At 41.5% G+C, this 14,126-nt stretch overlaps 1 pseudogene; it reads left to right on the plus strand.

The window, feature by feature from the left end:
- LOC104848996 overlaps positions 1–14,126 on the plus strand; it is a 266,524-nt pseudogene that overhangs the window by 232,266 nt on the left and 20,132 nt on the right.

The raw sequence follows: 14,126 nt of genomic DNA on the forward strand, positions 1-14,126 counted from the left end.
GAACACAGGCAGGCGTTCAGTGGCCAAGTGGAGGAGCTCACAAAGAAATGTCAGTCTTTTCCTTGACTCTTAAAATCTCCCTTAGTTTGAAACAACCTTTCTCCGTGAAAAATGTCAAAGAAAGAACATCAGACAAAATATTCTGTTCCAAAGAGTGAAGAAAAATGGGAAACAATGAAAGTGAAGACAGAAGAGCCCTGCGTGTGTAAAATTGCCACCTTTTAAAAAATTAGCTTTAAGGACATGAATTAATTGTCACACATAAAAGATGTGCATGAAGAGTGAGCAAGTGACATATTTAGGTTTCGACATATCCACCTGAGAGACAGAGCCAGATGCAGCCCTCACTCACGGCGGCTATTCTGATGCTGTAATTTCCGGTTCTTTTCTATCCTTCGCAGTGCTTGTTGGCAACCTCAAAGGGGCTCCCTCCAAACCAAAGGGCGAGCTGCAGTGCTTTCTCCTGTAATACTAATTAACTAATTCCCAGCCACAGAACGGAACCTGCAAAGGTTCACCAGAGGCAAACTGCTAAATAAACAGTGACAGATTCCTCAGCTTCAATGAGATGAAATGACATATTGGGACAACCAGCGGCCTGGCTTTCTAATGATGAGCATTTTATGAGTTTCTCATTCCTGGAAATGAAGAGACGTCCTGGCCGTTTCTCCATTCATGCACAAAAAGAGGGCCAAAACCCACTCTTGCATACATCAAAGCAAGACTCTGCCTTTGGTGGCCACATTGGAGCACCACTGCAAATAAGATTCAGTCGGAAAAAAATGCCACTTTGGAGACTGTTTCTGCTCTGGTGAAATGTCTGACAGGACACAGCACGGGGACCAAAGAGAACAACCAGTCTAATTAAATCTACGCAGGTGGCACCGCGCCTTCTGCCCACAGCCCGGCCCCTCCCTCCCACTCCAGTGTTTGTGTTGCCAGCCTCTTGCTAGCATGGCAACTGTTGCCATGTTTGCAGTAATAAGAAGTGGTGTCTCAGTAATGATTCAGATATCAGAGTGACGATTTCTAAATAGATTTCTGAAGCAGCTCTTACAATTGCACTGCACGATTTAACAGGTTTAATTTCTCGCATTTTCTCTCTTCTTTTTACCATCAGCACATTTCATATTGACTAAATCTAACCCTTCCATTATGTAAAAGTGCAGCATTCTTCCTTTGGCTTGTTAGCATTTGAAACAGGGTATTTGTTACTTAAAAAGGCCGCGTTTTACAAGTCATCACTGCTTACTATCTCCTTAGGACCTATGATCTTTCATTCTTTCTTGGTATTTTGGTAAGGGCAACTAAGACAACCAGAAAAAAAAAAATTGTAGATCCAGGAAGAAAACCAAAGTAGAATGAACAACAGAAATGTCCAACGTAGTATTTGTGGTGTTAGCTGAGCATTTTCTCTTAACAAACAGATGTTTTAAATGCTTCAGCTGCAAACAACTATGAAAAGCTCAGTAGTGGTGAATATGTTTACCACCCTACACATCCTTATTCAAAGAGACAGCAGGAACAAAAGGAGTCCCGTGTGTTTTTCTGGCCAAAAGTTACACATATTTGCCAGTCAGTTTTAAATGCAGCCATGTTACTAGATGCTAGCACAGCCTAGGACCTGTGGGGGAAGGGCAGGGCAGAGAATAGCACCGCACACACTGACAGCAGGGTTCACAGGGCCAGGGACTGAAAGGAGATGTATTGCATGCTTTGATCATTTACTGCATTCTAGACATTACTGTGTGTGTGTGCTTGTGGGCCAGTCATAACACTGACTTATCACAACTCTTCTACAAGGTAAGGGTTATTTATCAGTATTCTGCAAATGAGAGAGCTGAAGCACAGAAAGGATACACGACCTGCAGGAGGCTTTGTGCCTAGTAAACGCCAGGACCAAGACGAGCCTGGATCAGCCTGATTCCAAAGCCTCTGATCTTTCCACTACTTGCTGAGCTGTGATAGTGAAAGGGAAGAGAGCTGCTGTCATACTAATCAGCAGTGCAGCATGAGCAAATCCCTTCCTGCTCGGAGCTCCAGGAGCTCCGTCAGTAATGAGCACGTGAGCTGGAGTCGCCTGGGACCTTGTCAGAAAAGCAGAGTCTCGGGCCCCACGCCAGACCTGTGGAAATCACAATCTGCATTTTAACATGATTTTAACAGGTGGCTTGTGATTGTACATTAAAATTTAAGGAGCATGGGAACTGCCCATGGCTGTGGACCCTTTCACCGTAGTTAGGACATCCCGTCTCCTCTGTCTCTGCTTCCAACCGCTTCTCCAAGGTTGTCGTACCTCTCCCCACCAAATTTCCTTATCTCATCCTGATATGTAACAGCGACATTCTGTCTTCTCAGAGAAGATTTATGTATCTGAATTCACTCGACACTTTTTACTTAGTATAATGTCTGCATTGCTGAAGTTCCTTGAGGGGTCGACCCATTCTTGTGAACGTGTTTGGTATCCGCCATACCAACTGAAATTGCATGGTACAATAAAGAAAATATACTGGAAGGAATGTTGAACCAATGTTCAACCTTTGTGCAGATATCATTTAATGTTCTGAGTACATAATCCTCAGATTATCAGTTTCAAGCCAGCTCTATCCAAGTGTTTTTGTAAATATAGATCCAAAGAAGCTTGCAAATAGCCCACATTTACAAGAACAGTTTCAAATTTATTTACCCCTCCACCTTTTTAGCACAGAGACATATGAAGGTTTAAATTAAGGCCAAGCCTGTCAACCCCAATGCCTCCCCTATAAGAAGAGTTGCTTCTAAACCCTCAGCTGGTTTAGATGCTCATCATTTTTGTTGTTATCGTGTCTTGTGCATTGGTCTGTGTCAGAGCACAGAGACTATATTGCAACCATTGGTGTCTCTATCTCAGCTGCACACACACACACACACAAACACACACACACACTCCTTGAGGTCTACAACTATGTCTTCATCTTTGTGTTCTTAATTGTTGTCACAGTGCTTAGCACATCGTGTGATAGGAGGAAATGAATAAATGGATTATGAATGAGTGAGAAGTTCCATCCATGTACATCTTCCTGCTCTCAAAGTCTCTTTATTGCTTTAATGTATTCATTTCTTATCCTTCACATTAGGGTAGTTCCTTGACACCAAAACATGGAGAAGCCGTTTTATTGGCATTCTCTACCAGTGCTACAGTTTAGTTTAATGTGGCAGGAGCCAGTCATCCCAGAGTGTGTGCTCTAAGACACAGAGGCTTCTGTTCCTTTGGGATTAACAAGGGTGAAAATTGCAGCAAAGTGTATTTTCTTCTCTCAATCAGTCATCTCTTCAAGCCATAAACATTTACAGAAAGCCTATATGTTGCCAGATGTTTGCTGGGGACTGGAGATGTTAAGAACAGGGCATAATATAATCATTTTTTCACCATGTAAATCCATAGTACAATGTGTGGTAATGGGCACATGACTGGAGGTCATGTGGACCCTGAGGGTGGCAGACAGCAAGGACAGCTGAGCATAGGGCATCACCCAAGAGGGCTTCCTGTCACAGATGTAAAGATGGAGCTAATAACCACAATAACTTACCCATATTGAGTTCTTATTTAGTACCAAGCCAGCATATTTTTTCCCCCGACAGGAGATTTTATTAGGGAAGGTGGGTTAGAGAGAGGAGAGAGGGGAGAGAGAGAAAAGAGGCAGGAGAGAGGAAGAGACAACCAAGACAGCATTTTAAATGTTATCTCATTTAAACCCCATAACAATGAGAAAGGTGTTACCAGTTTCACTATGTCGCAGATGAGAAGAAAATGAAGTCCAAGAAAATAGAGATTGCATCTGCCTAAGGCAGTGCTTGAAACTAGCCACCTAGGTCCTAGAAGTGGTGAGTTGAGTGCTAAATGCTACAAAGTACATCAGAAAGGAAAATCACCAGAAGGCGGGAAAAGCAGACTGCAGCCTGACAGAGCAGGGGTGTGAAACTTTCAGCAGGAGCTAGGCTGAGAGCCTGGGTGGTGCAGGTGTGTGTGGAAAACAGGCTCAGGAGGGCAGGCAGGCTTTGCTGCTACCAGAAGTGACAGGTGGCTGCCACTGGCTGCCATCTTGGAAAAGGGTGTGCATCTTGGAGGCAGAGGTACCTATGTTCAAGTCTCACTTCCTGCTGCTAAGAACAGTGTTAACTTGCCCTGTGGTTTCCTAAAATATGGGTCACCATAACACCATGCCTATTTGGTTTTGTTTGTTTGTATGTTTACAAGGACTGGAGGAACACAATACCACCCTTGGGAAGTTTGTGTGTCACTTTGTTTTAAAGTAAGGACGTCTGCTAAGTTGTAGTTTTTTGTTTTTGTTGTTTTGGGGGTCTTTTTCCTTCCCCAAAATGAATAAATGCCTCTCTGAGGCTGAGGAAAGAAAGCCTGTGTCTACCTGGAATGCATGAGCCTCGTTTTGGCAGTCTCTTCCCCTCGTTATCACTTATCCTCTTTGAAATAGTGAGACACTCCTTTTTCCTCAATAAGTAGCAGTTTTACCCATGAATTTCTCCTAGCTTCTCCTCACGTGTTTACAAGACCTGATCCTGCGGCTGAGGACCATCCCTCAGGCACGTCACCCTTTGGCTTAGTGTGAGGGTTTCTGGGTGCTCTGATGGAGCTAAAGAACAGAGTGACAGCAACTGGGGGAAATGACTTGATGATTTAAGCTTTTCTCTATCATCTCTGAAAAGAAAACCTGCAGTTAATTGTGAATTTGCCTGCTAAAAGCTAGGGTACTGCTTAGAAAACGACGTGCTTAAAAGGCTTGAGATAACCAATCTGATGTTACCCAAATGAATGTTTTTAATTCTACTTCGAATTCTAAAAATGTTCTTTGTTGCTTAGAGCAAGATAAGTCTTATGCTTTTTTCTTCAATATTTTTTCAGGTCAATGTAGAGGAAAATAAATTCTAGGATAATAAAATATGTGGAAATTGATGGCAAAACATTGCTGAAATGTGCGTTGCTGTTTTTAGCACATCACATTTGCTAAGAAATAAAATTTTTTGGACTAGGAAAACTACATATGACCTGTTTTCTGGTATTAAGTGATCTGAATTTCAATTTTATAAATAAGTTTTCTGTTGCTTGGGTACTCTGGCTGTTTTTTTTTTTTAAAAAAAAAGGCAGACAGTTTTGAGGTTAAGAATCTCTTTAGCACAATGGCAATCAATTTCATCTTTAATTTTAAAATTTGGATGGAAGGAGAAAATTTCAGATTATCAAGTTTCTTGAGGTTTCTTCTCAAACATATACATACACGTGAACTTGAAGAGTATACAAAATTTAAATATGGCTAGAATTGGAAACTTTGTAGAATTAATCAACTAACACAAATAAGTATTAGACGACTATGTTCGGCCCTATCCTGAGAGTGTTAGGATTTCTACGGCTAATCTTGTATAAACATCTTTGACAAATGACGTACATTATCTTTTTAAAATCTTTCTTGGTATTTTTCATATTTTCTTAAAGAATTAACAATAGGTGATAGATGAGGAAAACAGAACGTACATGTCATGTCTCCTTATTAATCTAACCCCTTTATTTACTCTTCTTTTATTCCTCCATTGGGTTATTCCCCTGGACATGCGTGCATCTCCCTAACATCGAGTAAGCATCTACTGTGTGCCATCTCCTGTAGTAGAGATTAGAAACAAAATGGTGGATTCCACATCTCTCCAGACCTAGGGCAATTCATAGTTTAGAGGTCAGAGAAGCAAACAGGAAGAGAAGGACTGAACCAGGTGTATGGTTCCAGAAAGCCTGGGCAGGGCTAGGGGAGCCTTCTGAAAGCCATGCTATTTAACTTGAGTCTGGAAACGTGACGAAAGACACAAAGGAGAGAGAAGACATACTGAGCAAAGACAGCAGCGAGAACAATGGCAAGGAGGTGGGAATCCATGTTATATATGGGGAGAACAACGAAGAGCTGGGTGTGAACAGGGCAGAAGAAGAGGATGGGGACTTAAAATGAACAGAATAGAAATAACTGAAGAACATGGAGACCTGTGAGTTCAGTATCCAAGGAACATCAAACCAACAGCTTTCTTTGCAGTCACCGTGACTCAAAACTCTGCCCAGGCAGGTGGTATGCAGTGACCTGGGTGGGCCTGGATATGGCAAGCAGGACACTTCCCCGAAATGGCACTGGGGCATCACAAAATTGGAGGTGACCCTGAATATGTGTGGTGTCAACAGCTGTGTTGATTAGAAGGCATCATCATGAGGACTCTGGTAGCTGTGAGGGTAGAAAACAAGGTGGCAGTGCATACGAAACACGAGTGATGAGACACTGTGGAGCTCTGGCTAGAGCCCAGGAGGCCCCTGGGTCTGCCAACCAGGCCACGATGTGGCGGCCACTCTCGGCACTCAGCTCATCTGGTATTGATGACCCCACATATAGCATCACCTATTTGTGAGTCTCTCTTTACATGATGAAGAAAGGGAAATTAAAGACCTACCCCCACGATAAAAGTAAAAGAAAATAACTTACTCGAAGATTTCACAGCTTGCAGTTTGTTAACCTCTACAGTAAAAGATGGATGACGAGTCTGAGACCTACTGAGTTAATGTCCAGCATCTCAGCCATGTGCCTTTGCTTTTCTATCTGCATTGACTCCTACACCGCCCCCATCTGCTTGAGCGCCCAGAATAGCGCCTGTCACATGGCGGTTATTCATCAAAAGTGCATCGAATGAAAGAACAAGCACTTGCCACCGATGGGTGCTATTTATACTGCTCTGTCTTCACGTTGAGAGGTTCACACTATGTTCTTTAAATGGGCACCGCCTGCAGCACCCATCCCTTTGCATGGAAAGCTTTCCAGGGGAGACTCATGAACACCCCTTGTGGCCCATCCTACATCTCCCTTAGGTAAATTATTCACCATGGAAAAGAATGAACACCTCTTTTCACCTCACCAACATTTGTTGATACAAGACTCTTAAAAAAGGAAACAAACTCTTAGCTCTTTAAGGTGGATGATAGTTTGAGACTTTCACTGAAGCCTTTGTCATTAAATATGGTTATTGGAGTCAGCTGAGTGTAGGTACTGTTTGACCTCAGGTCACAGCAGAGGTGCCTGATAAGAAGAACCGGCTGCAGATGGACGCTTGTCCAGTTCATCCACTCAGCCAACAGGTATTGAGATTTCCAAACTGGGACTTGGAAATGTACTGAATCCACACTGCCTTGCTTAATGGAAAACAATTTTAAGAGCACCAAGCTCTCTCTTCAGAGTAAACCCACGAACACAGGTTCATGCAGTAAGTGTACCATGTTCAGATTCCTCCACACTTCCAGAGAATTCTGCATTCTCACAGGAAGTGTAGCTCCTTGTCTTTTCTCCTTTCCTCTTTCTCCTTCTCCCCCTATTCTAAGCCAAACTTAAGCAAGTCTGTATTATCCAGAAGCAGCCGCCCAGAGCTCCGATGTGGGAGTGTTACATGTTTAACATTTTGTCACTTGCGTAACTGATGGAGTCATCCTTTTTGTTTCAGAATTTCATGTTTAGGGGTTGAAAAGCTAAATTGATGAGCATTACCAGAGAGAAATATTTTTTGAAAAGTAAGTGAAGCTGATGACACATTACTTTACAGCTTAGTGAAATTCAGCAAATCTAATTCTATTATCCTGTCAAAGTTTCACAAAAGGAGACCTGAATGCATATTTTAGATGAATCTTTATAGATCTCAGAAGCCAAAGCCACATCTGCAAAAATCAGATGCATGTGGCTCTGACAGACCGTTGTTTTACTAAGGAGAGTAAATAATCTTACAACAACTAATTAAGTGAAGTTCTGTTTGGTGACACAGTGCCTGCCTCTCTCTCCCTTGGAAAGATTGTCAGGCAGTAAATGATAACCATGTTTTTCATTTCAAAGGCTTTGCAAAGTTTACCTACCCAGATTTACCCAAGCACACCAACAAAAAAGCTTTTCTTTAGGAATCATAGAACGCAGTCCTGACATGCAGATTTTATAGAACATTTAAGGGCAGGTCATTCATGACCTTGTTTATTTTTATGATCAAGTGTGAGGTACAGTCTAATAAATGCATTCTGACAAAAATACCAGGGGTAATTGTTTTAAAGCAATTCCCTGCAACTGTATCTCTTGGTCAGAGATTTACACGCTAACAAACTGAAAGGTTTCATGATACCTTCAGCAATTGGTATGGCTGTATATTTATGCTAAAATAGTTATTATTAAGAGGAAGTTTTCAAATATGAGAGAAATATTGATGGAAAGATTTATATTAATAGAAATTTCTACTGTTTTTTCTGTTATCAATCATTCACTGAAGTAATTCTCAATAGAATTTAGAATTTACTGTATACTGAGGTAGGTAAATAGAATCTTACTACATATTGTATTTTATATATAGCAAGATGGATTTCCATTTTGAAGGCGGGGAAAAGGTGCATAGGTCTCTATTTTGAAGGTGGGAAAACTGGCCAAAGCTGTTAGAAATATGGAAATGTACCCTTAGGTGAGAAGCAGTAAACTGAGTTCTGAGCTGACTAGTCCACCTAAACCCAAAGCCCATAGAGCTTTTAGGACAGCAAAAGAAATCTGGTTGAGAATGCATGATGAGAACAAGGTTATGGTAAAATAGGAAGTCATGTTTTGAATTGAACTGTGTCCCCCTAAAACATGTGTTGAGGTCCAAAACCTCTGTACTTCAAAATGTGACTTTATTTGGAAACATAGTTGTTGTAGGTGTAAGAAGTGAAACACAGTGAGTAGTGGAGGACACTGGCCTTTAATTCAATGTCGCCCATGTCCTTGTGAGAAGAGAGACACTCAGCAGACCACGTGAAGGCAGGGATGAGAATGAAGCATCTATAAACCAAGGATGGTCAAGGATCACTAGCCATTACCAGGAACTAGGAGACAAGGACACATCAGGCGGTTCCTTGGGGCCAAACCTGCTGAGAAACTTAATCTGAAACTTCTGTCCCCAGAACTATAAGAAAATGCATTTCTGTTATTTATAGTTGCCCAAGTCCTGAAACTTTGTTGTGGAAGCCCCAGGAAACTGATATGCAGGTGCTAGCTTTGTAGAGCCCAGGAAGCAGGCTTGAGACTAAAGGTTAAATTGGCACCCTCCATGAGCGTGACAGTGAGCATCATCATCTGCAATTTTACAGAACATCCACACCTAACCCTGAATGAGACTTAGATAATTTTTGTTGGTGCCTCTCAAAAAATAATACCTGATCAAGTAAAGTAATGGTGAGAATTTAACATAGTATAATGACTCTATGCATATAAAGATACTAGGAGATGCTATGATGTTTAAGTGAATTTCTTATAGTTTTGATAGACAACTGCTCCTGAAAAGTCACCAGTCCAATCAGAACAGAAGTCAAGAATAAATTGCAAGTGGTTGAAGTGAGACGCAACTCAGGTTGGGCAGGTGGCTGACACCGGATGGAGTCAAATAAAGGGGATGTTGGTTTGAAAGGACAGACACCACAGCTGGAGACTAAACAGTAATGCAGTAACTAAAAGATGGGTCTAAAAAGAAAATTCAAGTAGGTCAAAGTAGGCTCGCTAGAATATAAGGGAAGTATGAAGTCTTTGTCTTCAGAATCTTCCTCCTCCTCAATTGGCTCTTTCTTTAGATGGGAGACAATCAGGTGCTAAAAGGGCCACACTTACCCATCTCCACCTAATGACCCATGGGGTTAGTTTCCTGTCCCTTCTTCCCTTAACATTCTGACATCTGACTTAGGAGGAGCAACTTGGCCTTGGGAGAAGATGAACGGAGTGTGTCATAATGACAAATGCGGCCTACTCTAAGAGAAGGAGAGACAGCACATTTGCTGGTAAAAGCATCCTCTCAGGGCCTCTGAAATGCACCTGGGCCACGAATGTGGGTCTGAAGGGCAAATCATCCACATATTTACTGATAATAGCATTGGTGTGTTAGTTTTAAAATATAGCCATTTAATTTTTGTTCTGAAATTTCCATAAACCAGAAAAACATGTTGCCTGTTGTTGGGGACCAGTTAGTTGGTGTTTCTGTCTATTCCTTTTTGCTCTTCTAGTCATGCGATGAGGGGGATTTTCTAATTTCCAGACACTTTGCTAAATTCTGAAAGTAAAGGTAAAAACAAGACGTGGTTCTTGACTTCAGATATTTAAGATGATAGTTCAGTCAAACAGGCATAATCAAATCCACATTATACTACGCATTCAGTATTGCAATAAAGAGAGCAAGTCCTCCTACTGTCAGGCTTACTGTGTGAGGGAGATGGAGAATATTTTACTTTTACAAGGCAGGAAATAATAGGTCATGAGGCTGGAGATGACCCAGACCTGTTGCTACGGAACCAGGCCTGGGTTCTCACTCCTGTGGGCTTTGGGACCTCAGCAGTAGGTGGAATGGTCAACCTTGTTTTGCAGGCAGATCATTTCCATAATTTCTGAGAATGGCCTAGCAAGGAGAAGGGGCTGCTGGTGGCAGAAGCAGTTGGTCATAAAATTGTCTGAATCAGGTTTTAGTTAGTCTCGCTATGTTTAAAAGAGGAATAATGAGTCAGGGGGAATATTACAATGGATAACATCATATCTACTCCCCATTCAAAGGTGGAGTTTCAATTTCCCTAATCACCACCTCAAACATTTTGTTTCTCCAGTAGTAGTTAATGGATATAACTTTATACAGTCACGCTTTTTCTCCAACTCTTATTGTGACAAGTTAGGGTGGCTTCCTGCTAAAATTGTCCATTGTCAGAATAGTCTGCACAGATGCAATGTTCTCTAACCCCAGTTCCCCCAAATTACCAGCAACTGTGAAGCACACAATAGACAATATTTTCTTGAGCGAGTCCTTCCACTGTCAGGCTCTCCAGATGTGACAGAAGTCTACAAGAAATATTTACAGCACGCGCTCCCACGAGCAGAATTACAAGGAAACACTGATGATTTCAGAACAAAACAAAAGCATCCTTGTCTGCTGCTCTGCTGATGGAGATTGTGTACAGCTTGCCCCCTATTTTGGCAGGTGCTATTCATTATGTGTCACGGGACTCATTCTCAACACCTGTGGGCACTTTCTGTGTCCAATAAATCTGTGGGGGTAATTCTTTTAAACAAGGTTAATAACATTAATCCCATTTTACAGATGGGAATAAAAGACAATTGGTTTATCATATTTTCTCCCGTCTGGTAGTAAATCAGTGCCTCATTAACATTCATTAAGATTTTCCCTTTATTCAATTGCAAACTATACCCCTTCCCTATAGCACTTAATAAGCATCCAGCATTTTCTGGCATTCACTCCTTACTGATGGATGTGACAAACTGTTGAGCCCATACACAGCAAGGCACTGAGCAATCGGCACAAGGCCTCCACACAAAGTGGTTAGTGGATACATCAGTTAATATAACATATTAAATATGCTATATATATATCATATATATACACCCACGTGTATATTCACATATACATATATATGAATTACTAAGTAGGCTCCCAGTGGCTGCCTGTGTAGGCAGGGGTGGGAGAATGCAAAATGGCCATCTGTGCACTGGAAAGTGGGAGGACCCAGTTGAAAGTCAAGGTCCTGTAACTCACTGCAGATCTGAGTGCGATTCCATGTCCGAAAGCTAGAAGGTCTACACTGGAAGGCCGGAGGTTCTGCCCCAGAAGCTCGAAGGAACTGGAAGTGAATGTCCAAAGACAGTACCGCAGGCTGGAGTTCCTTCAAAGGAGCACACAGAAGGCCTTCCTTCTTCTTTCCCTTTTTATACCATCCAGGCTACAGGCCTATCGGTTGGTGCCACACGGGTCCATCCAGGCGGGTCTTCCCTCCCCAGTTTGTGGCCAACATGCCAATCACCCACAGACATACTCAGAACTGTGTTCCACTGATGTGCCTGGCATTTCTTAATTCATTCAAGTTAACACATCACAGTTAGCTATTACCGTGGGTCAGTTGAACAGGCTGTAGAAAGTAGTTTAGGGGTAGTTGTCCACAGCAGTGATTAGGAAAAATTATTGAGAGTTCCATGTGTAGGTACTGTGGTGAGCAATATATATGATATGCTAGGGACAACTCACAGAGGCAAACTCAATTGGCCTCATTTCAAAGATAAGAAAACAGGCTTAAAACGTGGCTAATGAAAGAATACAGCTACCAAAGCAAGCAGAAAAGGATTGACAACGAGGTCATCTAAAGCCAGAGTTCTTGGTCTCAATCACAAAGCCAGTGGTTCTCACAATTTAGAAGTCATCCTAATCACACAGAAAGCCTCTTAAAGAACTAGTTGCTGGGTGCACCAAGAGTTTCTAACTTGGTAGGTGTGATGTAAGGTGGAAATTCTGCATTTCCAGTGAGCGTCTAAGAGATGCTGAGGCTGATTTAGGCACCAGGCGGCAATCGCATACTTGGTGTGATCGCCTTTGGCTAGTTGCCACAGCTTTAAAGCTAGTGAGGATCTGGCCTTTGAAGAGAAGCATCCTGCAGGTCTGTGCATGGTGCTAGAGGACTTGTGGCAGATTAGGAAGTGTTGAGCAAGTGGAGCTAGAGAGATGATAATAGCTCTTGGACCCAGCAGACTAGCCAGAGAGCCCGCTGATGGATTGAGGGAAAAGGTGCAGTCAGGTGTGGCAGTCTGCTTTTTGTTCTGGGTAGCCAGAAGAATTATTAGGCCATTAAGAGAAATGTAGAGGAGTTCTACCTTCTTGTCTATTTCCACTTCCTCCTACCTTTCACTCCCTTTATTTATTGTTGATTTACTAGATTTCTACAGCATTTTACTTCATCCTCTTTTCCTATAGGGACTAATACATCTAATAGGCAACTAGAGACTTTTGCTTTGGGCCGTACTGTCCTTATCTAGAGGACCTCTGGTTCTTTCACAGCCCCTCAAAACACCATCTGGTTAGGTCAACTACACAGCTTACTCTCTGCTCAGAGTCTGGTGGATTTGAGTATTCCTAAGTTTCTGATTTCTGTGTTTTACCTGACGTCTGTCCTGGGAACATGGTGTCAATGTCAGAGGCTTTGTTGTCTCCCATCATAACTCATTTTAAAAATAATATCTCTATTTTTAAGTTTAAAATTATTATATTGGTGTTTTGGTCTTCTTATACTTTGCCTCATGAAATTTTTTTCCCATATATAAAGAGTGCATTTTAAAAACATTATTTACAAATATGCACCCTTTGGTGAGAATATAGTCTTTGATGTTTAATTACAAGTACAATTTTTAAAAGTGTTTAAATTATTTTGAATAATATGAAAGCTAGAGTAATAGGCATGAAAATGTCCAAGAATCTCTTTATGAAGTAAAAATTTATGAAATAATCCTATACAATATGTCTTTAAAAGAAAATTAGATTTTGTACATGGAATTTTCCAAAAGTGAGGTTTCTATAATGAGAATAGATCATTGGCTAAGTTAAATCAAAGGTTAATGTTTGTATCGTTTATCATTTTATCTTGAAATATGAAATGTTTATCTGTGCCTTGATTACAAATGATCCTTCAGTTTAAAAAAAGGACTGAACTAGAGTCTTTGATGGAAGATTTTAAATGAATAACCTTTAAATATACTTATCAAATTTAGGTGACCCTGCTTTCTACTTTTCTGAAAATTTTGAGGCTGTCTCTCATCATTCACAGTCTCTCTATAATTCATGAATCCTCATCTCTTTAGATAAAGCGTGCCTCTCCTTTCCCCCAGAAAGGGTAGCATGTGCTTATCCACACATCATCATCCATCTGTGTCTCTGCCACCTCCTCCACCTCTTGCTCTTCTTCCTACCTAAGACTTTCCTTTTTTCTTTGACCATCACTCTTGCCCCTTTCCTCTGGCTCCAAAATTTAGGTCTCATGACTTCAAGATGTGAAAAAAAATTTTCCTCTTTAAATAGCAACTTTGTTATTCTGTTTCCATTTGAGACACTGGTATCAAGGAGAAGGAAAAAGCAAGGGCTGCTTGGGACATATTATGAGGTCCCTGAGTCTTGCTCCACTTCACAGCGATCAAGAAGGCAGTCATTCCCCTCTGGGTCATAAATCATCTATGCAGCTGGAGTTGGGGATACTTGAAGAGCAGGCTAAACTTAGACCTGGACATTACAAGTGGAGCTGA

Source organism: Fukomys damarensis, unplaced genomic scaffold (genome assembly GCF_012274545.1).
Source record: "Fukomys damarensis isolate Sample0158 unplaced genomic scaffold, DMR_v1.0_HiC HiC_scaffold_33, whole genome shotgun sequence".
In the NCBI taxonomy this organism is placed as follows: domain Eukaryota; kingdom Metazoa; phylum Chordata; class Mammalia; order Rodentia; family Bathyergidae; genus Fukomys; species Fukomys damarensis.